A 24,740-nucleotide genomic window follows, 5' to 3' on the forward strand; every position below is an offset into this window, starting at 1 on the left:
TGAAGGGTTTAAAAACTATTGTAAAAAACAAAAAACACTATGGCAGAATAAGAAAAGAAAAAAAAACAACTTAACTACACACAAATTCGTGTGTACTTTAGCATGTTTCAATTCAGCAGATACTTGATAATGAGGCATGAATACAAAAAAACAAAAAAAAAAATACTTAAAACAAACAAAATCGATATTTTATTTATTTATTTTTTTTTCACTTATTTCAAAAATGGTAAAACAATCTGCTTTTAGTTTATTGTTGAAAAAACTAAAAAAACTAGTTGAAAATATTGTAAGACATCTTTAGTTTTTTTTTTGTTTTCAATTTTAGATTTGCAATTCGACACTATAATAATTTTACAGCAAAAATTAGAATGTAGAAGTGAGACTTCTAGACAAAAATCTATGTACATATAGGATTGAGGAAATAAGTTAGTAAAAGTTGTTTATAGGAAGTATGAAACATACAATTTTAAAGATTTTTAAAGTACAAAACCTAAAATAGTATAGAATTAAACTTAAAATCGTTACATTACGAAAAACGATAACCAGAGATTGAGAAAATGGAACTAAAAATGTCTAGCATTCACCTGGATTTAATATACTGTTTGTTATTCACCATGAAATAATAGTTTTGTTTACATTTGTTAAATGATACTAATAATGAACTTATAGTATAGTTATCTCTTGTTATAGTTGATGGATTTTATTGTTAAATATAACAAATTAAACCCTAATGTATAATCTAGATGCTTTAAGATTTTAACAAAAAAAAAATAAACAATTAAAACGTATAAGACCAAAAATATTCATGAGAAATCAAGAGATAATGCAATTTTTTCAAGGAAATCAACTTGATTTTCCCTAATTTGTTGTAGATGGTTAGAAATATAGTCATATTGTATATCAGTGGATAGGAAATTGTGTATTCTTTGCATAAAAGTAAAGATTTTGTAATTGTTATAAAAATTATAAAAGACTTTTGTTAAGAAAAGTCAATAAAATATGTTTAATTAAAGACAATTAAAAAGTACCATTATAACTCCCAATTTTGCGAATATTTTTTCGAAATTTCAGATAAATTACTGAATGAAGTTCTTCTCCACCTACACTTGGAGATAAAAATAAAAAAAAATTCCTTAAAAAATTTATTCATAAACCTTTGATAAATTCAAAAAATTTATAATAAATATGGGATTTGTATCCAATACTTTACTGTAGCATGGTGTAATCTATAAGAAATATTAAGTTTTTGTTTAAAATTCCTTTTAATTGAACATTTCAGTGACATTTTTTATAAAATGGTAGCCATACTGTATGTGGCAACACTTCAGTTTTATGTTATCAGTTCAAGGTGAATGTTATAAACAGAGTAACCATATGTTTCATTTAAATAATGAAATAAAGAGAATAATTTTAACAAATTTTTTTTTAATTCATTAAAATTACACATCATATCTTTAAACTTTTATAAAAAATTTAGTTTTGAACCAAATTGTTAGATATTTCTTTTAATAAACTATAAGAAATAGGAAATGTTTACGCAAAAATTCTTTTAATTTAACATTTCATTGTGAATGTTACAAAAAGTGTAGCCATTGTTTTTGTTACAGTGGTTGGCAACGCTAGAAATTTATGTTATCACTTCAAGGTGAATGTTCTAAACAAAATAGCCATAAGATTAATTAAATTATTAACAAAAAAAGAATATTTCTAGCAAAATTGGTTAAATTCGGTAAAATGTAATAAAATATTTATCACCTATTTGACATTTTAACAGACATTTTGTTTTTGACAATATTAGTTCCAAGTTTTTATTCAAAATTTCTTTTAATTTAACAATAGCTACAAACACTCACCCAGGAGTGCCATTGTTTTTGTTACAGTATTTGGCAACACTAGAAGTTTATGTTATCAGTTTATTGCAGGCTATTCTTTACAGTATTTAGCTAAACAACAAGTTTATTTTATTGCATTATAATATTGGCAAACAAATATAAAAGAATTGTATTTCAAAATTTATTTGAATTCATTAAAATTACATATATTATTTGTCATTTCTTTTCAATTTTACCAAATGTTTAATTTCGCTTTAAAAATTTAACTAAATCTGCAGCATATTTTAAATAATCTATAATATATATAAACATTTTGTTTCATAAACCTTTTATTTAGCATTTCCGAGTGATTGTTATGAAAATTGTTATAGCCATTGTTTTGGTTATAGAGTAAATTTACAATAAACTACTTTAGGTTATCAGCTCAAGAAGAATTTTCTTTACAACAAACAACTTTAGATTATCAGCTCAAGGTGAATGTTAGTAAGAGAGAGAGAGTAGCCATATAGTTCTCTATAATACATTAAAAAAATCACAAGAATTACAAAAAATAAGTTTAAATTTATGAAATTTTAATAAAATATGAATTTGAAAAAGGCCTATGCCTATTTTTCATAGAGTTTAATTAAATCTGCATTAATTGAGAAGAGTTTTCTTATTAAATTTGTTAAAATTAAAATATCACTTTAGGAGTTAAATTTAAACACAGGTTAAGCATAAATTTGCCAAAAAGATGAACCTTAAATGAGCTAAACTTTTCAACATGTTGAAATCTTACAACCTTGAGCGATATTAATAAAAATAAATTAAAATTTTGTTAAATTTAAAATATCACTTTAGAAGGATATAAATTTAAACACCGGCTAAGACCTAATCTGACAAAAATTTCAATCTAAAAATGAGATAAACTTTTCAAAATGTTGAAATCTTACAATCTTAGGTTATCAGTTCAAGGTGAATGTTCTTAAAAGAGAGTAGCCACATATTTCTTTATAATAAATATTCAAACAATCACATGAATTGTTATAAATTTATGAAATTTTAATATTATAATAAACATTTTCCATAGAGTTTAATTAAATCTGGTTTAATTGAGAAAATTTTTCTTAATTTTTTAAAATTAAAATATCACTTTAGAAGAATATAAATTTAAACTCTGGTTAAACCTAAATTTGCTAAAAATTTCAAACTAAAATGAGATAAACTTTTCAATATTTTGAAATCTTCCAAACTAGAGCGATATTTATCAAAAATAAATTAATATTTTGTTAAAATTTTAATATCACTTTAGAAGAAATTAAATTTAAGCCTAAATCTGCTAAAAATTTCCACCTAAAATGAAATAAACTCTTCAAAATTTTGAAATCTTTTAACCTTAGATTATTAGTTCAGGGTGAATGTTTTTAAGACAATATATGTTAAAAAAATCATAAGAATTGTAAGAAATCTGTTGAAATTTATAATTAAATTAATAAAAAATTCAAAAAACCTCTATAATTTAATTAAATCTGTGTTAATTAAGAGCAGTTTTCATTTTATTTTAGAGTTTGAAATGTATAGTTGTTCATTTTTTAGATTTTATTAAATTCATTGCTTATTTCCTAGATTTTTTATTTATTAATGTAGTAGTTTTTTAACAAAAAAGTGTTACTTAATTGTTTGTCATCCTCAAAAAAAATTTTTGTCATTTAGTCATTATCTGCCAGCTGAGCTACATACTAAATATAAATATTTTTTTATAAATTATTCTATTTTTTTCTTCCTAACAAATCTATATATAATTATGTTTGTGTGTATAAGTATTTAACATAATTTTTTTGTTGTCCAAAGAACAAACATTTAACCAAAACATGAAATGAAATGAGCACAAAAATATTTCAAAAAAAAAAAAAATATCGAAAAAATGAACGACCTATCCCAAGACCCAAAAAATTTTACTTTTATTTACGTATATTTTTTCTACTACCGCTGCTGCTGCTTCTTATTTGTTAATACATATTTCATAATCTTCTTCTTACAATTTTTTTTTCCAATGTGTATACGTTTATGTGTACATGTGCGTTTTGTGTTTGTGAATGTATGTCAATGTGTTTTGGGGTTTTATTTTGCTGGTATATTTAGTTTATGTATTTTTTTTTTCTTTCTCGTAGCCAAGTGACATACAAACACACATTAAATGTTGTTTTTGTTTTATATGAAGCTTTTTGTTGGCTCCACTTTATTATTTGTTTGTTTAAATTGTTTGAGTGTGTGTATTTAAGTTTCACATTGTTTCGTCATGTCAATATCAGCAGCAGCCATTGTGAATAAAGAAGAAGACGTATCAACAAAATATAAAAAAAAAAAAAATTAAGAAATACCTAAAAACTACCATACTTTTTTAACCATTTAAATACTGTGGTTACACATGCATACATATTCTGGCAAACACACGCATTTAACCCGAGTCAATAAGTCACTCAGTCAGTCAGTCGTCGTATACACTAACTAATTCACTCTCGTTTTCATTTACACGACTAAAAAACGAATCAAAATAAACGAAACACAACAACAGCACAAACCAAATAAAAATGGAAACCTTACAGTTACACACAAACTTATATATTTACATATGTAAACATATGAGTACCTTAGTGTTGTTGTTGTTGCTGTTGTGTGTTGTAACCATAACCCCTCTCAATAATAATAATACGAAGAAGAAAATTGTACTGTAATATGGCAACAATAATAAAATCTTGTCATATTCATTGGCATTGCTTTTTTTGTTGTTGTTGTTGCCATACAGCTAATTTAACAATTTGTTTTGTATAGGTTAGATTTGTGTGTAGCTAAATGTTGCTTTTTTTTTGGTCTATGCGTTTGATTTTTTCTGCTTTTATTAGACACTCATTAATATTTTTTTTTGTTGTTGTTGCTTTATATGAGAGTATGATTATTAGTTGCTGTTGCTATTATTGCCATTGCTGTAATTTGTTGTGTAAGGCCTTTATTTGTGTGTTTGTTTTTATTGTTGTTGTTGCTAGCTTATTATTGTGATTGTAATTAAAGCTGCCAGATAGATTGGGTGACGGTTTTTTGGTTTTTTAATGATTTAAGGATTTTTATTGGAACAAAACGAAAGAATTCGTTTAAAAAAAGGAAATTTTGAATCTTTACTACAGAATTTGATAATATTTTAAATAATTTCAAACTAAAGTGTCAAAAAACTTACACCTAAAGTCAGATTGTGTGATGGTTTTTGGTTTTTTAATGATTTAAGGATTATTATTGTTAAAAACATAGACATTTTTGGGAACAAAACTTAAAAATTCGTTTAAAAAAATTAAATTTTGAAACTTTATTCTTTAGAATTTGACAGATCGTGTGGCGGCTTTTATTTTTTAATGATTTAAGGATTTTTATTGGTAAAAACATGAATATTTTTTGGACAAAACTAAAAATTGGTTAAAAAAAGGAGAGTTTGAAACTTTATTCTTAAGAATTCGATTATATTTGAAACAATTTCAAATTAAAGTGCCAAAAGCTTCCACCTAAAGTCGCTTAAACTATTCCAAATTTTACAAATCTTTTAAATTTAATAAAAATAATTGTAAATTTTGTTAAAATTAAAATATTTTTGTATAAAAAGTTAAATTTAAACACATGTTTAGCTTAAATTTGCCAAAAAAAATTCAACTTGTAGAAAAATAAAATTTTCGAAATTTTGAAATCTTCCAAAATTAAATAGATATTTTAAGATTTTTGTTATTATGACAACCATTTAGATTCACAAACTTTTGGAAATTTTAGCATCTTACAAATTTAAATAAATCGTTAAGTTATTTAAGTGTTTTTATTTGCTTTTATTAAGCAAAACCCGGAATTGAAAATTAATTTAAATCAAATTTTAACTAATAACAATATTTTAAGATTAATTTATATTAAAAAAAAGAGTTTAATATTAATTTTGTACTTCTTATCCTCCTTGTTTAATTAGCGGATAATTTCTTGTTCACACATGAATTTGTCTTGTGTAGACAGCAACATAACATTGACATAATGGGTCCAAACAAGAGAAATTCATGTGCTTATACAAAATTATTCACTGAGTGACTAAATTGAAAGGGGTTTCTCGTTTATAGTTATTTTTTTTAATTTTTTATCCAAAAATTTATTTCCAAAACCATGTGGCAGCCTTTTCCATTGCTTGTTTTTGTTCATTTTTTGTTATACATTGTAGATTTTTTTATATTTTAACTATTAGTAGCTATAAAAATGCTTTTTTAACCATGTGATTGATTGCAAAATCTTTATATTTATATGCTTTTATTTTATATACAATACAATATATATTTATTATATATGTATTACAATAGAGCCACCCACTTAAATGCCTTCCTCAACCTCAACCCCGTTCTCTTTGCTAACCCCCCCTGAAATTGAAAAATTAAATGCTGTTCTAATTTTTTTCTATTGCTTGCTTTTTAGTTTTCATCATTTACAAATTATTGATTTTTTTAAAAAAAAAAAAAGAAAAAAATGCTCATAACAACAATAAATATGAAAATTGGAAATTCAAATAAAAAAAATTACCATGAAAGCAAAAATACAGGATAATGAAGTTTTCTGGAATATCAATTTAATTGAGAAGTTAAAGGAAATTTTTAAAGAAAAGTCACTAGAAATTATTTGATTCTAAAAAAATCTAAAAAAAATAATAAATTTTATGTAATTAATTCAAAACAAAGTTCAAAATCTTAGTTAAACTATTGTTAAGCTTTAGCTTAGATAAACTATAAACAAAAAACTTAAACTTTATAAAGATAATAAAAGTTTAAACTACAGACCCAACAGGAGTTTATAAAACAAGAGTTTAACTCTCAATAAACAGCAGTTTAAAGAAATTAACTTTCAAAAACCAAATAGTAATGAAATTGTTACTTAATCCTTTGTTAAGCAGTGGAAAGGAAATTTTATATCAAAAGAAAGGTAGCAGTGTCTTGTTATCATTAAACTCAGATTAATCTTTAGATTAGTTAAACTGAAAACAAAGCAACACATTTATCAGCTAGGAAACACAGCAAAAATCAAGTTTACTGAGAGCAGCAAACTTTGAAGCAATTCATTTCAGCTCAGTGATAAAAAATATAGTCATATTATATATCATTGGTTAGCTAATTGTGTCTAATTTTAATTAAAGTATAAATCATTTAATATGTTTCAAAATTATATAAGATTTTTATTAAAATATGTAAAAATATTTACACAAGACATGATAATTTTTTTATGGATACAGTCAAATTCCTGGCTCTTAATTTCACTAATGGAAATAAAAAATTTAAGGTATTGTATATCAATGGATAGCAAATTGTATGATCTTTGTTATGAAGTATAAATTCTAGAATTATTTTAAAAATCATAGAAGAATTTCCCTAAAGAAAGAAATAAATTTGAAAAATTAAACGATTTTTTCTTTTACTACTTAAACTTTATTACAAATTCATATTAGTTAAACTCAACTTAACCCTCCAATATGTTAAACTTAAACTTTATAAAAACATTTAATTGTTAGCAAACTCTGCCAGGTGAAGAATAATTTTCTATGAGAAAACCATAAAAAGCAAACATATTTTTTCGATGTTGCTAATTTGATGATCTTAAATATGACCTGAGGGAAAGGAATATAGTCATATTATATATCAGTGGATAGGAAATTGTGTCTCCTATGTAGTGATATATAAATTTTATAATTCTTTCTGATGTTGTAGAAGACTTTTCCTCAAAAAGGTAAGAAAAACTTAGAATTTACAAAATTTGTTCGAGGTTTCCAATTTGATGACCCTAAGGGGAAGAAATATAGTCATATTATATATCAGTGGATAGGAAATTGTGTCATCTAATTAATGATATATAAATTTTCTAATTCGTTCTTAAACTATTGAAGACTTTTTCTCAAAAATGCAAGCAAAACTTTGAAATTACAAAAAAAAAGTAAATTTTTCCCCAGTTACTTAAACTTTACTACAAATAAAGTTTAGTTAAACTCCGATTAACCATGAGATTAATTAAACTATAATCTTATACAAGAATTTAATTAAATGGAAACTCAGCAAGTTCTAGAATACTTTTATATGAGAAAGCTATAAAGAGGAAAAATTGTTTTTTTTTTTATGTTGTCAATTTGACGTCCCTTAATTTTATCTGTGTGGACGAAATATATTCATATTGTATATCAGTGGATAGGAAATTGTGTCCTCTATGCAATGACATATAAATTTTATAATTCATTTTTAAATTATAGAAGACTTTTTCTCAAAAAGTCAAGAAAAACTAATATTAAAAAAATAAATTTTTCCCCAGTTACTTAAACATTATTAAAAATAAAGTTTAGTTAAATTCCTATTAACCATAAGATTAATAAAACTATAATCTTATAAAAGCATTTAATTAAATGGAAACTCTGCAAGTTCTAGTATACTTACATATGGGAAAGTCATAAAGAGGAAGAATAGTTTTTATTGATGTCAATTTGACGTCTCTTAATTTGAACTGAGTTATATAAATATAGTCATATTGTATATCAGTGGAAAGCAACTTTTGTCTTCTTTTAAATAAGATCAAAATGTTATTATTGTTTAAACAATTTTTAAAGACATTTGTTATTTAAAGGAAACCCAATTTAAAAAGTTTTATGAAAACCATTTTTCATTTTCGCATCCCTTAATTTGTTATATATAAAAGAAAATATATAACTATAATATATCAATGGAAAGGTAATTGTGCCTTCTTTTTAATAAAATTAAAATTATATAATTATTTAAAAAAATGTAGAACAAAGTTATAGAATAATAACAAAAATTTAAATATAAATTTTCTTAATTTTGCTTCCCTTAATTTTTTATTTGGAAAATAAATTATGGTCAAATTGTATATCACAGGAAAGGAAATTATGTTTTCTATTAAATAAAGTAAAAATTTTATATTACTTTCAAATTTTGTAAAAGACTTTTGTTTAAAAACTAAAAAAATAAGCAAATTAAGTTTCTTAAAACTTTATACTTAATGATTAGTTAAAATATGTAAAATATTAAAATATTTGTTATATATTTTATAAATTAAGCTATAAATAAATAATTAATATTCTAAGATGTTAAAAAAATAGTTCATTTAATTATAAATTGTGAAAAGTTATAAAAGGTCTTTTAAAAATTAAAATTTTTTTTTAAACCGGAAACAAAAATTTACTTAAAAAATCTACAAATAAGTTTTTATTATATAGTTTTTTTTTTAATTTAATTTAATAATATTAAAAAAACCTTAAAAAATTTAATTAATTTTTTAAAATTTTTTTTTTTCTCGAAAATTTTTCAAGTTTGGTTTACTTTAGCTTCCAGGGACTTTGTTTTTGTTTAATTTTTCAAAAATATTTTGAGAGCATAGCTGTTCCTCTAATTGTACATCAATTTTTGTTTAAATCGTGTAATTGGTTTAGATTTTATCAGTTAAACTATTCATTAAGTGGTAAGAATTTTGCTTATATGAGCTGTTTAACTTTGGCTTACTATAGTTTAACCTGTGTTTAAATTTATAATGTTTATGATACACAGTTCGAAAGCTTAACTTCTTGTTTTAGAATATAGCAAGTTTGGTTGAAATCTGTTCTGAGGTTCAAAAGTTATGTTTTAAATTGTGTGAACATAATATATCAGAATTGAAATAATAAATTTGTACAAAAATTTAGTGACAAGCTATTTTATGGTATTTAAGGACTTAATTTTCTTATATTGTGAAAAGGAATTGCTTTTACGAGGGCCCAATATAAGAATACTTTAGTTTAACTAATAGTTTAAACTGCTAGTTAACTTGACTATTTGTTAATCTTAGTTTAACTAATATAATTTTGAGTTTAACTCTTTTACTCTCACATTGAGTAAATAATTGCAGTTACTAGGGCCCAATGTGGGAATATTTTAGTTTAATTAATAGTTTAAACTGCTAGTTAACTTGACTATTTGTTAAACTTAGTTTAACTGTTAAAATTTTGAGTTTAACTCACATTGAGTAAACAATTGCAGTTACTAGGGCCCAATATGGGAATATTTTAGTTTAACTAATAGTTTAAACTGCTAGTTAACTTGACTATTTGTTAAACTTAGTTTAACTAATATAATTTTGAGTTTAACTCTTTAAGTCTCACATTGAGTAAACAATTCCAGTTACTAGGGCCCAATATGGGAATATTTTAGTTTAACTAATAGTTTAAACTGCTAGTTAACTCGACTATTTGTTAAACTTAACTAATATAATTTTGAGTTTAACTCTTTAACTCTCACATTGAGTAAACAATTGCAGTTACTAGGGCCCAATGTGGGAATATTTTAGTTTAACTAATAGTTTAAACTGCTAGTTAACTTGACTATTTGTTAAACTTAGTTTAACTAATATAATTTTGAGTTTAACTCACATTGAGAAAACAATTGCAGTTACTAGGGCCCAATATAAACTGCTAGTTAACTTGACTATTTGTTAAACTTAGTTTAACTATTATAATTTTGAGTTTAACTCCTAAAATTGATTGGTATTTTTGCTTTGTTCATCTCTCATCTTTAATAATAATCGATTATTTAGAGTATTCAACTACTGTTTGAGTTTTTTATTTTTTGCTGTAATTTTGTACAAATTGCTTTATATTTCAATTTAAATTTGGACAGCTTCCAATATATTTTTTCATATTAAAATTTTTTATAATACAATATGTTGTTGGTATGGCTGTTTAAAACATACACATACTTTTACTTTTAATTGTAAATTTGTATCATTTTCACACAATCTTCAAATGCTTATAAAATTGCTAGCAAACGAGCAAAAACTAAAAACTAAACAAATTAAATTACTACAACTTGTAAATGTTGGTTTAACTTAATTACAAATTAACTTGAACAATTGCAGACACTTGAAAAAAAAATCAAGCGGGCGGCGTTTAAACGCTTTGTAGCTGGCTATTAATTGCACTTAACATTGTTTTGTGAGCAGTTTTTTTTTAACGCCAATTTGCCAAACATTTTTAAAACATGTTAACTTTAAGACTAAAATAAACAATTGAAATTAGGCCAACAGCTGTAACAAGAAAATTAAAAAAAAACGAATTAAAATTGATTTTTTTTTAATTAAAAAAATAAAGAAAAACAACAATAACAACAAAATTAATACGAATTACACACAATATCATGTCACCTACTTTAATTTGTCTCTTATTTACACTCTTGTGATTTTATTTTTTCAAAATATTTCACTAATTATTTTAAATTTAAAAAAAAAAATTATCGAGTAATAGTTTGTCTGTGTGTTTTTATGTCTCCCTCTCTCTCGCTTCTCTCTTTCCTTAATAAACTGTAAATTTTATGTTTGTTGGGTTTGTGTGAATGCCACTCAAAACCTAGAGATGCCAATTTAGCGGTCTTTTTGCGGTAAATTAAGAGGTTTTTCTTTGTTTCTTAAATTTGTTGAAAAATCCAACTTTCAGCTATCGATTTAAATCATTTTACAAGGCAAACTGATGTTAGACATTTTAAAATCCTCTTAAATATCTTGTCTAGCCTTTAATTTGTTCAGTCATCAAACAATTTAGTGTCCACACATGAATTTGTCTTGTTTGGACACCTTTTGTCAGTGTTATGTAGCTGTCCACATAAGACAAATTCATGTGTGGACAAGAAATAAACCGCTAACTAAACAAATTGATGGCTCGCCAAGATTTAGGGTAAAGAAACAAATTGGTTTATTTCACTTTTGATTTTTAATAAACATTTTATAAATACTTAGTTGTCATCACTGCTTAAACCAGTTGTTTTGTAATGTTTTTTTTTTCTTCTTATTTTTATTTTCATTTTCATTTACTTAAATATGTATTTGTGTGCTAAAAATACTGTTTAAAAAAACTATTGAACAAAAAAAAAAAAGAAACAAACTCAAACAATTTCATGCATTTTTGCGCGCTCTCATTTTGTTACAATTTTTTTTTTTTTTTTGTTTTCGTTTTTTTTTCTCTACAAGAATTTGTCCTCGTACTCACCTCGTCCTCAAGTTGAGGGCAATATCGTGGCAAAACGAAACAGAAATGCAATATTGAACATGCATGATAATGGCTGGCATTAAACGAATGGTAAAGAGGTGCTACAGTTTTAAAACAAAGACTTTTAATTCTTTTAATTATTTAATATTGAGAGCAATACTAATCTATAAGCAACTGGTTATAATATAGTATTCTCCATTAGTTTGATCTAAACAATTTATAAAAATCTTTAAGAAGAGTTTAAAAATAAAATATTGCATCACAATTACACTTTCCATCCCTGCCTAAAATATCAGTTCACAGTGAATAGCAATTTATAGAAAGAAGAAGAAAACAAATGTCAACGAAAAGTGAACAAATTGCCATTGTTACCAGAGATGATAAACAAAGAAAATTGCTTACACAAAATTGTTGTTGTTATAGTGGCTTCTTTGTCTTGCCATTTGGCATTCACTTTAAATGGATATGTTTTGCAAATAAATAAAACCTAAATTATCAATGTTTTGCTTTTTTAGGCAGTGAAATAAAGTTTAATGTTAAGAAATGTTACTTTTTAAACAATGAAACAAGTTCTAGAATCTTTTGGGCTTATTAAAAATAAAATTTGGGAAAAGTTAAAAATAAAATTAGCATTAGTGTTGTTTTAATCATAGAGAAAAACTGAAACAAAAAAAATTAACTCAAAAAAATCACACATAGGTTTTTCATAACTGAGTTAGGTCTTTGACAGGAGAGTTTCCGATCTATTTGTATCTATCTGTGGTTTTAATATCATTAACAAAAATAATGCAGTAGACATTAGACGTTATGTTTAAAAATCCTTAATTTTTACTTGTTTTTTTTCAAAATTCCTTTAAAATAATATAAATAATTGAAATATTTTTATATTAAGGAAAATAAGACACAATTTCCTTTCCACTGATATATAATTTGTCTACATTTTAGTTTTCTAAAGTAAAATTGAATCAAGCTATAGTTACGCCTACTTTACTCGTTTAAAACCTTACTTTTTGTTACTATTTTTATAAAATTCCTTTAAAATAATAGAAATAATTGAAATATTTTTATATTAAGGAAAATAGGACACAATTTCCTTTCCCATGATATATAATTTCTCTACATTTTCTTTTTCTCAAGTCAAATTAAAGTTAGCTAAAGTTACTCCTCTACTTGATTAAAATCTTACTTTTTATTTATTTAGGTTTTTTTTTTTAAAAAATTCCTTTAAAAATATAGAAATAATTGAAATATTGTTATATTGTTGAAAAGAAGACACAATTTCCTTTCTATTGATGTATATTAAGTTTATTTTAAACTTCTTCTTAAGTCAAATTAAGGGCAGCAAAAGTTGCCACCTCTTTAAAATTTTAAAACCCTATGTTTTTGTTTAACTTTATCAAAGTCTTTAATCATTTTTGTTATAATTTAATTATTTTTATATTGTTGAAAAGAAGACAGAATTTCCTTTCCATTGATATACAATTTGTTTACATTTGCAATTTCTCAAGTCGAATTAAAGAAAGCAAAAGCTAGTCTTCTAACACTAGTTTCTTGATTTATTTAAATTTTATTAAAAGTCTTTTTGAGAAATAGTAATTAAATTGTTATTATATTATAAAAAACAAGATAGAATTTCCATTCCATTGATATACAATTTGTCTTGTATGTTCTTTCTCCCAAAAAAAATGATTGATGACAAAATTTACTCCTTAAAAACACTATTCGTTTGTTTATTTTTTCCAAAAGTCTTTAATCATTTTTGAAAAATTTACATTATTTTTATATTATAGAAAAGAAGATACAATTTTCTTTATATTGATATATTATATTAAGTCTATTTTGATTTGTGAATGATTTGATGGAAATAGTAACATCAAATTAAAAATAATCAACATTTTGTGAAATAGTACCAAAAAGGGGTAAAAAATATGTACTGCTAAACAATATTTCTTAATGCTGGATGTTATCAGCCACACATTACCAAAGTTTTCATTAAATTATTTCAATAAAAGTGAAATTGTAACAAATTCCTGGCTTTTTTATAGTTGTTTAGTAAATTTTTTTAAAAAAAAGTAGCAAAACGGGGTAAAAATGTGTACTTAGATTCTAATTACGCACTTTAGCTTAACTTTTTAATGTCTATTTTATAAAAAGACATTAAAAAGTCAACTTTTAGTATCTAAAAGGAGTAAAAATATGTGCCAAAATATAAATTACAATATTTTGTATTAATAAAATGTCTTGTTTTTAGTACCTGAAGAGGCTAAGAAATTTATATAAACTATGAATGACTATAATTTATAATCTAGGAATTAAAAATTCACATATTTCAATAATTTTTATTAAAAAAAAACATAAATTTCAAATATATATTTAAAAAATGTTCAATTTTAGTACCTAAAGGGGGTAAAAATGTGAACTAAAGTACGAATTACAAATTAGAAAATACAAAAGGCCAACTAAAATTTTCAAAGCGAAAAAAAAGAAAATTTCTTTTACTTCTTTAATAAAAGTTTTGCTTTTAGTACCTGTAGAGGCTAAACATATTTATAAAACTATGAATACCAATATTTTATAATCTAGGAATTAAAAATTCACATATTTTAATAAATTTTTATTAAAAAAAACATAAATTTGAAATAACTATTTAAAAAAATGTTGCATTTCAGTACCTAAAGGGGGTAAAAATGTGTACTAATGCAGAAAATACACAATATAGAGTAAAAAACAAACACATTTCACAATTTTTGTTAAGAATTGTGTAAATTTTGGTCTTTCAAATATGGCCTGAATTTAGTAAAGAAACTGGGTAAAAATAAGTACCAAGTAACAAATGAACTAGTTTTTTATATATTTTTATTATAATTGTTTAATATACAAACAAATAGTTCAAATTTTCGGCTTTTTAACCATTTTTGCTTTATTTTTAACAAAAATTATAGCATTTGGTACCAGAACTGGGTAAAAAAGTGTACCAACTTACGAATTACTTATTGTAGTTCATACTTTTTTATTATTACTTTTTTATATGAACAAAATGATTGTGAATGTCTGAACTTTTAAAAATTTTTGTTCAATTTCTTTAATAAATTAAAATGTTTAGTACCAAAACAGGGTAAAAATATGTACCATAGCACAAAATACCCTTTGTAGTTCATATACTTTTAAATAGTTTTTTGATATGAACAATGTGGTTCTAAATTTATGACATTTAAGATATTTTTGTTTAATTTCTTTAATAAATTATACAATTTAGTACCAAAAACTGGGTAAAAAAGTGTATGATTTACGAAAAATACGAATTAAAAAAAATTTATTTATAATTGTTAATTATCGACAAAATGTTACATCTCTGCCCTTTTTAAACATTTATATTTAATTTATTTAATAAATTATAACATTTAGTACCAAAAACAGGGTAAAAATGTATACGAAAGTACTAATTAATAAAATTGTTATTTATAATTGAGAATTATTGAAAAAATTGTACAAATCTCTGCATTTTTAAGCATTAGCATTTAATTTATTTAATATATTATACAATTTCGTACCAAAAACTGGGTAAAAATGTGTACCAAAGTTAGAATTAATAAAATTGTTATTTATAATTGTTAATTATCGAAAAAATAGTACAAATCTCTAACCTTTTAAACATTTATATTTAATTTCTTTTATAAATTATACAATTTAGTACCAAAAACGGGGTAAAAATGTGTACCAAAGTGCGAATTAACAAAATTTTTATTTATAATTCATAATTATCGAAAAAATGCTAAAAATCTAAGCTTATTTAAACATTTGTACTTAATTTCTTTAATAAATTATACAATTTAGTACCAAAAACGGGGTAAAAATGTGTACCAAAGTACGAATTAACAAAATTATTATTTATAATTATTAATTATCCAAAAAATGATTAAAATCTCTACCCCTTTGAACATTTGTACTTAATTTCTTTTATAAATTTTAACATTTAGTACCAAAACTGGGTAAAAATGTGTTCTAAATTACGATTTAATAAATTTTTTTTTAATAATTGTTAATTATCAAAAAAATTGTTAAAATCTCTGCTCTTTTAAAAATGTTTCTTTATGTTTTTAATAAATTCAAATTTTTAGTACCAAAAACTGAGTAAAAATGTGTACCATAGTACATATTACCCAGTGTCTGGCCTTTAAGACATTTTTGTTTAATTTCTTTAATAAATTATACAATTTAGTACCAACAAAATGGGTAAAAATATGTACCAAAGTACGAATTAACGAATTATGGAAAAAATTGTTTAAACCTCTGCCCTTTCTAAACATTTATATTTAATATCTTTAATAAATTATAATATTTAGTGCCAAAAACTGTGTAAAAATTTATTTTAAGTTACTAAATACCTAATGTAGAGCGCAAAATTCATACATTGTAAAAAATTCTTAATAAGAAAAAAGTAATTCTGTCAAATCTCTGTGAATTTTTCTTATATTTTATTAAATTTTTTTTTATTTAATTTTATTTATTCATAATTCATTTGAAATTTTTCCTTGGGGTTGCTTTTTTCTTATTTCTTTTAACTTTGATGAAATCATAAAATTTTCATTACAAGCCGCTTAAAATGATTTTTTCCATATATAATTTTTTGTATATTTTTTTTTTTACTAAATCTTAATAGTTTTTTGTGTTTTTTTTTGTGTAAATGTGAAAATATGTGCAAAAGTATGTGTATATGATTACATTCGCCACTTTATAAAATAGTTTTACGTTAAATTGTTGTTGGTTTTCTGTTTTGGTCTTGCTGTTTCTGTATGTTGTTGTTGTTTTTTCTTCTTGCTATCTCATTTCCGCCTTTGCGCTCTTGGCCTATACATCCATCTCTTGCGCTCATGACCTAGATTTTTTCTGTGTTGATATTTCATGCTGCTGTTGTTGTTGATGTTGTTGCTTAATTTACTCGTATTCGTTGTACTCGTTTGTTTATGGTTAACGAACATACATTTTTTTTGGAAGAGGGGTATGGTGGGGAGTGTGTTAATATATGAGTGTATTTATATTCTCCTTGTATTTGTTTTTGTTTTTTTAATTTTGGTTTTATTTATATTTTATTGTTGTTGTTATGCTGTGTGTGACTTTGTTTTTGTGTGTGTGTTGTACTTGGACAATTTTTGTTGTAATTGTTGTTGTTTAGTGCAGAGCTGTGTATGTTTTTAGTACTTTTAATCAATGCAACATGTATTGTACTCGTATTTTTAAGTTTAGTATGCCATAGTTTATTTATTTTTGTTACTGTTCGCATATTTTGTTAATTTTTTGTTTTGATTTCTTACTTAATTTCTGGTTTTTTGTTAAAATTATTTATTTTTTGTCTTGTAAATTGTGTGGTAGCCTATAGTTATTTATTTTTTTTAGGTTTTCATTTAATCTGTCCATCATGTTTTTGACGAAAATCAAAATATGACCAAAATTATTCATGTAATATTCATTATTTTACTTACTAACTTATTGTAGTTTAAGTATGTAGTAGTTGTTAGTGTAATTTGTTTTTGTAGTATGTATGTAGTTGTATTTTAGTTTAAGCTTGTAATTCTTGTATTTTGAAAAACATTTTTTAGGGGGATTTTTTTTATAATTTTGCTGCAATTCTTGTATAATTTTTTTTATATCTGGCAGCAATTATGTGGTAGTTGGTAATTTTTTTAGGTTCTTTTTTAGTTATTCACGTCATTATATAGTTATTTCAAAGATTTTGTAATCTATTTTATAGTTTAGAAACTTTTAAGGAATAAGTTTGGAAAGAAATCTTTTTGTAGAAAAAAAATTTGTTAAACACAAAAGTTTTATTAGAAATCTTTTAAAGTAAAGAAGGTTTTTTTTGGAATAATTTTGAAATTTAATAAATTTTTATTCTGAACTTAAAAAAATCAATCATTAAATGCAGTTTCTTTGCTGCTCTGTGGTACCATAATATATTTCTGGAGAAAAAATTAAAATTTATATTAAAAAATATTTTTAAAAAAATATAAAATTCTTTATAAAGTTATTAAAAACATTTTTAAACTGCATTATAGCTGATGCGCACCTTAACACAATTTTACAGAAAATATTAAAAAAAATATCAAATTTTGTTAAGTTTCTTTATGAAGTTATGAAAAATAATCAGTAAATTCATATTATATTGAGCACAGTGGCAAAATAATCTTTAAATTCATATTATACTGATCACAGTGGGATCTGAAGAAATTTTTAGTAAAAAAATCTAAAATCACATTAAGAATTTGACAATGTTTAATCAATTACTCTATAAAGTTGATTAAAATAATCTTTTTATATAGTTTACGATCTGCACAGTGGGACCTTAAAAAATTTTTGGCAAAAAAATTCAAAATTACATTAAAATTTTTACAAATTTTAATAAATTTCTCTATAAAGTTAATTAAAATAATCTTTCAATATAGTTTACGATCTGCACAGTGGGACCTTAAAAAATTCTTAGTAAAAAAATTCAAAATCACATTAAAATTATTACAATTTTAATAAATTGCTCTTGAAGTTAATAAAAACAATATTTTAATATAGTTTACGATCTGCACAGTGGGACCTTAAAAAATTCTTAGTAAAAAAATTCAAAATCACATTAAAATTATTACAAATTTTAATAAATTTCTCTTGAAGTTAATAAAAACAATATTTTAATATAGTTTACGATCTGCACGTGGGACCTTAAAAAATTTTTAGTAAAAGAAATGAAAAATTACATTAAAAACTTAACAACTTTTAATAAATTTTACTATAAAGTTAATTAAAATAATCTTTTAAAATAGTTTACGATCTGCACAGTGGGACCATAAAAAGTTTCTAAAGGAAAAAATTTAATATATAATTTAAATATTAAATTTCAATGAAGTTCTTAAGGAAGTTAAGAAAAACTATTTTAAAAATAAATTTAAACATTGCACAGTGGCGCCCACTAAGAATTTTTTATGCAGAAACAGAAAAATTAAGAAAAAAAATTATCAAATTTTTTACAATTTCTTATGCTGTTAATAAAAACAAGCTTTAACGTAGTTTATATGATGCACAGTGGGTCTGTAAGGAATTTTTTTTTTGAAAAAGTGAAAAATAATTTAAAAAAATTGCAAAATTTTAATTAATTTCTTTATGACTTTAATAGAAACAAGCTTAAATTTCAGTTTTTAAATTGCACAGTGGGTCCATATGAAATTTTTGTAGAAAAAATGGAAAATAATTTAAATAAATTGCAAAATTTTAATTAATTTCTTTATGAATTTAATAGAAACAAGCTTAAATTTCAATTTTTAAAGTGCACAGTGGGTCTGTAAGAAATGTTTGTACAAAAAGTGAAAAATAATATTAAAAAATGCAAAATTTTAATTAATTTCTTTATGAATTTTATATAAACAAGCTTAAATTTCAATTTTTATAGTGCACAGTGGGTCTGTAAGAAGTTTTTAATGAAAATTAAAAAATAAAACTTGAAAATTAATAAATTTTAATGAATTTCTTTATGTAGTTATTAAAAAAGAAGTCTTACAATTTAGTTTATTGGGTGCACAGTGGGTCCACTGTGCACCCAGTGAAAAATAATATTAAAAAATTGTAAAATTTTAATAAATTTCTTTATGAATTTAATAGAAACAAGCTTAAATTTCAGTTTTTAAAGTGCACAATGGGTCTGTAAGAAGTTTTTAACGAAAAACTAAAAATAAAATTAAAAAAATAATGCATTTTAATGAATTTCTTTAAGTAGTTTTAAAATAAGTTTTAAAATTTAGTTAATAGGGTGCACAGTGGGTCCGTAAAAATTTTTTTAAGAAAAAGCGAAAAATATTATTAAAAAATTGCAAAATTTTAATAAATTTCCTTGTGAAGTTTATAAAAATCATCAACAAATTTTGGTACAAGGGTGAACAATGGGTCCGTAGGAAATTTTTATTGAGAAACAGCAAAGTTTAATAAAAAAAATTATAAAATTGTTTACAATTTCTTTATGCAGTTAATAAAAACAAACTTTAAATAGAGTTCAAGTGCTGCACAGTGGGACCGTAAGAAGTTTTTAGAAAAAAAGTAAAAAATAATATTAAAAAATGTAAAAGAAAATCCGATTTTCAACTTAGGCTAGATATCAATTTTAAAATATATTTAAAAAATTTAAAATTTTTAAATAAAATTTAAAAAAAATATTAAAATTACTTTTTTGTTACATAAAAACAATTTGGCTTTTAATATCAACAGCTCTTCGTGCATTCAAATCTATTATATCTGTAATAAAGATTATGAAAGCTTAACTTGAAATCTATTGATGGTAACAGTTTTATTTGAATCCGGTTTGTTATTTTAAAGTTGTATATTAGTTAAGATTTATATTTTCCATCCAAAACATTTAACTTTGGCTTACTGTAGCTCTGCTTGTATTTAAATATTTTAGCTGTTCAATTAAGATTATGAAAGTTAATCCGCTGTTCTATTAATATTCTAAATATTGCTCAAATTCGTTAAGTATTTTGTAAGTTATATATTAGTTAAAATTTATATTTGCAATATAATAAACTTCTTAAGTAAGGTAACTTTGACATAATAAAGCTCATGGTGTGTTACAATTTTTGGAAGTCTTTAATTAAGATTATGAAATTTTAACTTCTGCTTTATAAATATTCCCATTTTTGTGCTGATCACATTAATAGTTTAAAAGTTGTATATTAGTAAAAATTTACATTTTCAATAAAACAAATTTCCCAAAGGCGACAACTTTGACACACTGTAGATCATCTGGGATTTAAGTCTGACATGTAGACAACTAGGATTGTGAAAGCTTATGTCCTATTATATTAATTGTATCAGTTTTCTATAAATCGGTTTAGTAATTTGCAAGTTTTTATAAAATAAAATTTATATTTTCCATAAACCAAATTTCCTAAAGTGGCCAAATTTGCCTCACTAAAGCTCAGCGTATATTCAGATTTGATATATCTACAATTTGGATTATGAAAGCTTAACTCTTGCTCTATAAATATAACGAGTTTTGTGCAGATTGTTTTAACACTTTGTAAGTTGTATATTAATTAAAATTTGTATTATCAATTAACCAAATTTTCCAAAGTGCACGAATTTGAGACTCTATGGCTTGCCCCGTTTTTAAGTTTTTTAATAATACTATTAGAATTATGAAAGCTTAACTCCTTATCTATGGATATGATCAGTTTTAAACAAATCGGATAAATAGTTTCAAATTAGTATATTAATTAAAATGTCTATATTCAATAGATTAAATTTCCCAATATAGTTTACTTTGACACTCTAAGGCTCACTTTGTTTTTAAATTTAAGATGTCTGTAAATAAGGTAATAAAAGCTTAGCTCCACCTCTTTATATATTCCAAATTTAGTTCTAATCGATTCAGTGGTTTACAAGTTATATCAATAGATATAAATTATGTTTTCCCCTAGTGGCCTACTTTTTTGACATTTTCCACATTTTGTGCTTTTGAAATTTTGTTCAATTTACTGTTTTTAATTCATAAAATTAATCTAATAATCTCCCTTATATCAACAATTTGCTGTTATTTTGTAACAAAATTCAGAAAGCGTGAGATGTAACTGTTTTTTTTGGCGTAAGAGTTTGCTGAAAAAGGTGTTTTAACTTTTGGCACTTCCTTCCTTTTTAGATATTTTGTTATTGAAACCAACTTGTTGGTTTTGTTTTTTTTTGCTATTTTATATTTAAACATTAAAGAAATTATAAATTTTGTTTGTTTTTTTTTTCTTCGTTTTCTTGCCTTACATAATTTGTGTGTTATTTTATATCTGTCTATCTTAACTCTTATTTGAAGTTTATTTTTGGATATATTTTTTTTTCTTCCACTTAATATTTTAACTTTCGAATTTTTTCTTTATTTCTTTGTTAATTTTACATACATATTTTTGCCATTATTATAATTATTTGTTATTTGTTGCTGTTTTTTGGGGTTTATTATCTGGTTGGGTGTTGATTTTTGGTTTAAAAATTTCTGCTCTAAAATACTTGTACTGACAACTTTGGCTGCAAAAATTAAAAATTATTAAAGGGAAATACTATTACAGATGAGATAAATTATTGTATAAAATAGAAATTTTATTGAAAGTTTTTTTTTTTTAAAAAAAAATTGGGGGAGTATTGGAATGTAAAGTTAATAAATAAATGGTTCAATTTAAAAATTAAAAAGAAAAGTGAAATGTTAAAACAAAATTAGCCTAATTATTTATAAAAACAAAATTAGGTCAATTCATACATTTTGAAAATGACTTTCTCTTCATCCATTTCTTTCTTTCATTAACTCTATTTCTTATTTTCTAATGGTTCTTGTTAAATTTCCTGAAACCTCCAGAAGTTTATTTAACAAATTCCATTTTTCTACATAAAGTTTATCTTGTTCTCCTCACTGCGCCAGAATAGGGCAGATTTTATAAGAAAAATGGTTTTTCACTTACAGTTTCTAAACTATTGGTCTGTTTAATACAAAATTTGGAAGATTTATAGAGCAGAACTTAGGTTTTCATAATATTGTTAGCAGGGAAGTGAAATTGAAATACAGGGCTGGCCATTGTAAGTCAAATGTAACCCTCTCAAAGCAAATCCCTTTACTTTTCTGCATATTAACTTTATCTAAATGAAGAGTCATTAGGCTGCTTTATTTTAATATTTGGACCTGCCCTCTACATTCAAAATTAATATAAAATCAACAAAAATTTAAATCTTACTATTTTTTGAGAAAAGTACTTTTACATTTCAACATTTGCTTAAGAAGTTTGTTAATCTAATTAAATATTTTCAACAAATTCTGAAAGTATAAACCCAAAGTATATTTAAAATTGAATTCTAAAGAGATTTGGACATATCCTGCTTGTAAAAAAATATAAAAAAAGAAAAAAGTTGAAAAACATTAAAAAAAAAATTTTTTTAAAAAAGTACCTTTAGTTTTTTAAATTTTCCTAGAAAACTTGTTAATAATATTTAATATTTTTGAACGTTTTCTAATAATATACACCAAAAGTATAATGAAAATTGTAATTTAGTTAAGATTTGGACATGCACCCTACATTTAGCATTAATAACAAATTAGCAATTTTTTTTTATATATAAAATTTTTTGAAAAAAAGTACTTTTAGATTTTTACATTTTTCTAGAAAACTTGTTAATAATATTTAATATTTTTGAACGTTTTCCAATAACAGACACCCTAAGTAAGTTGAAAATAATAATTTAGTTAAGATTTGGCCATGCACCCTACATTTAACATTAATAGCAAATTAGCAATTTTTTTTACATTTCAAATATCTTGAAAAAAGTACTTTTAGTTTTTTGCATTTTCCTAGAAAACTTGTTAATAATATTAAATATTTTTCAACGTTTTCTAATAACATAAACCATAAGTATGATGAAAATTGTAATTTAGTAAAGATTTGGCCATGCACCCTACATTTAGCATTAATATAAAATTAGCAATTTTTTTTACATTTCAAATATCTTGAAAAAAAGTACTTTTAGATTTTTACGTTTTCCTAGAAAACTTGTTAATAATTTTTAATATTTTTGAACGTTTTCTAATAACATACACCATAAGTATGATGAAAATTGAAATTTAGTAAAGATTTGACCATGCACCCTACATTTAGCATTAATAAAAAATGAGCAAATAAATAAATGGCAAAAAAAAAATTTTTTTGAAAAAAAGTACTTTTAGATTTTTACATTTTCCTAGAAAACCTGTTAATAATATTAAATATTTTTCAACGTTTTCTAATAACATACACCATAAGTATGATGAAAATTATAATTTATTTAAGATTTGTTCATGCACCCTACATTTAGCATTAATAACAAATTAGCAATTTTTTTTACATTTCTCATTTTTCTGAAAAAAGTACTTTTACTTTTTTACATTTTTAAAGAAAACTGTTAAAAAATTGAAATATATTTTAATTATTTCTAAGAGTAAAGACTTTAAGCCAGTTGTTCAAAGTAATTTTATTAAGATTTGTCCTTGTATTCCATATTTAGCCATATACAACAAAAGTAAAAATTTAAATTTTTCTTTTTTGGAAAAAGTACCTTTTTTATTTCCGTTTTCTTTGAAAGTTTGTTAATAATATTAATTTTTGTACAACTTTTTCTTATAATAAACACCTTAAGTATGTTCAAAACAGTAATTTTGGAAAGATTTTGACATGTACCCTACATTTAATCTTAATAGAAAAATGGCATTTTTTATTTTTTAAAATATTTTGCAAATATTTTACATTTTCTACAAAATTTTTTTAATATTATGCAATATTATTTATACTTTTCTAAAAGCAGACACTTTAAGTAAGCTGAAAAGTGTAAATTTAATAAGATTTGGTTCTGTGCCCTACTTTCTGCATCTTTACAAAACCAAAAAATTGTTCAACCTTTCAGATTTTTTCAAAAAGTACCTTTACTTTTTTACATTTTCTTAGAAACTTTGTTAATAAAATAAAATATATTTTAAACATTTTTGAAAGCAGAGATTTTATGCTTGTTATTAAGTGTAAATTTGTTTATGAATTAGCTATACACCCTACATTTAGTCTTAATAGAAAATGAATAAAAGTTAAATTTGTCTTAGTTTTTGAAAAAAGTACCTTTACTTATTTACATATTTTTTTAAGGATTTTTCCTACTAACATTAATTACCTTTTATAATTTCTGGAAACCTTAGGTCTTTAGTAAACTCTAATATATAATTTTATTAACATTCGGTTAGGCACCCTACAAATAGCATTAATAGAAAAAAGTCATATTTTACATGAAAAGTACCTTTACTTTTTAACATATTCTTAAAATGTTTGTTAATAAAA

General features: G+C 23.3%; 1 protein-coding gene across 2 annotated transcripts in view; it reads left to right on the forward strand.

The window, feature by feature from the left end:
* The window catches only part of ftz-f1 (ftz transcription factor 1), a 213,203-nt gene that overhangs the window by 162,781 nt on the left and 25,682 nt on the right, over nucleotides 1–24,740 (forward strand). The window lies entirely within an intron of this gene.

This window comes from Calliphora vicina, chromosome 3 (assembly GCF_958450345.1).
Source record: "Calliphora vicina chromosome 3, idCalVici1.1, whole genome shotgun sequence".
In the NCBI taxonomy this organism is placed as follows: domain Eukaryota; kingdom Metazoa; phylum Arthropoda; class Insecta; order Diptera; family Calliphoridae; genus Calliphora; species Calliphora vicina.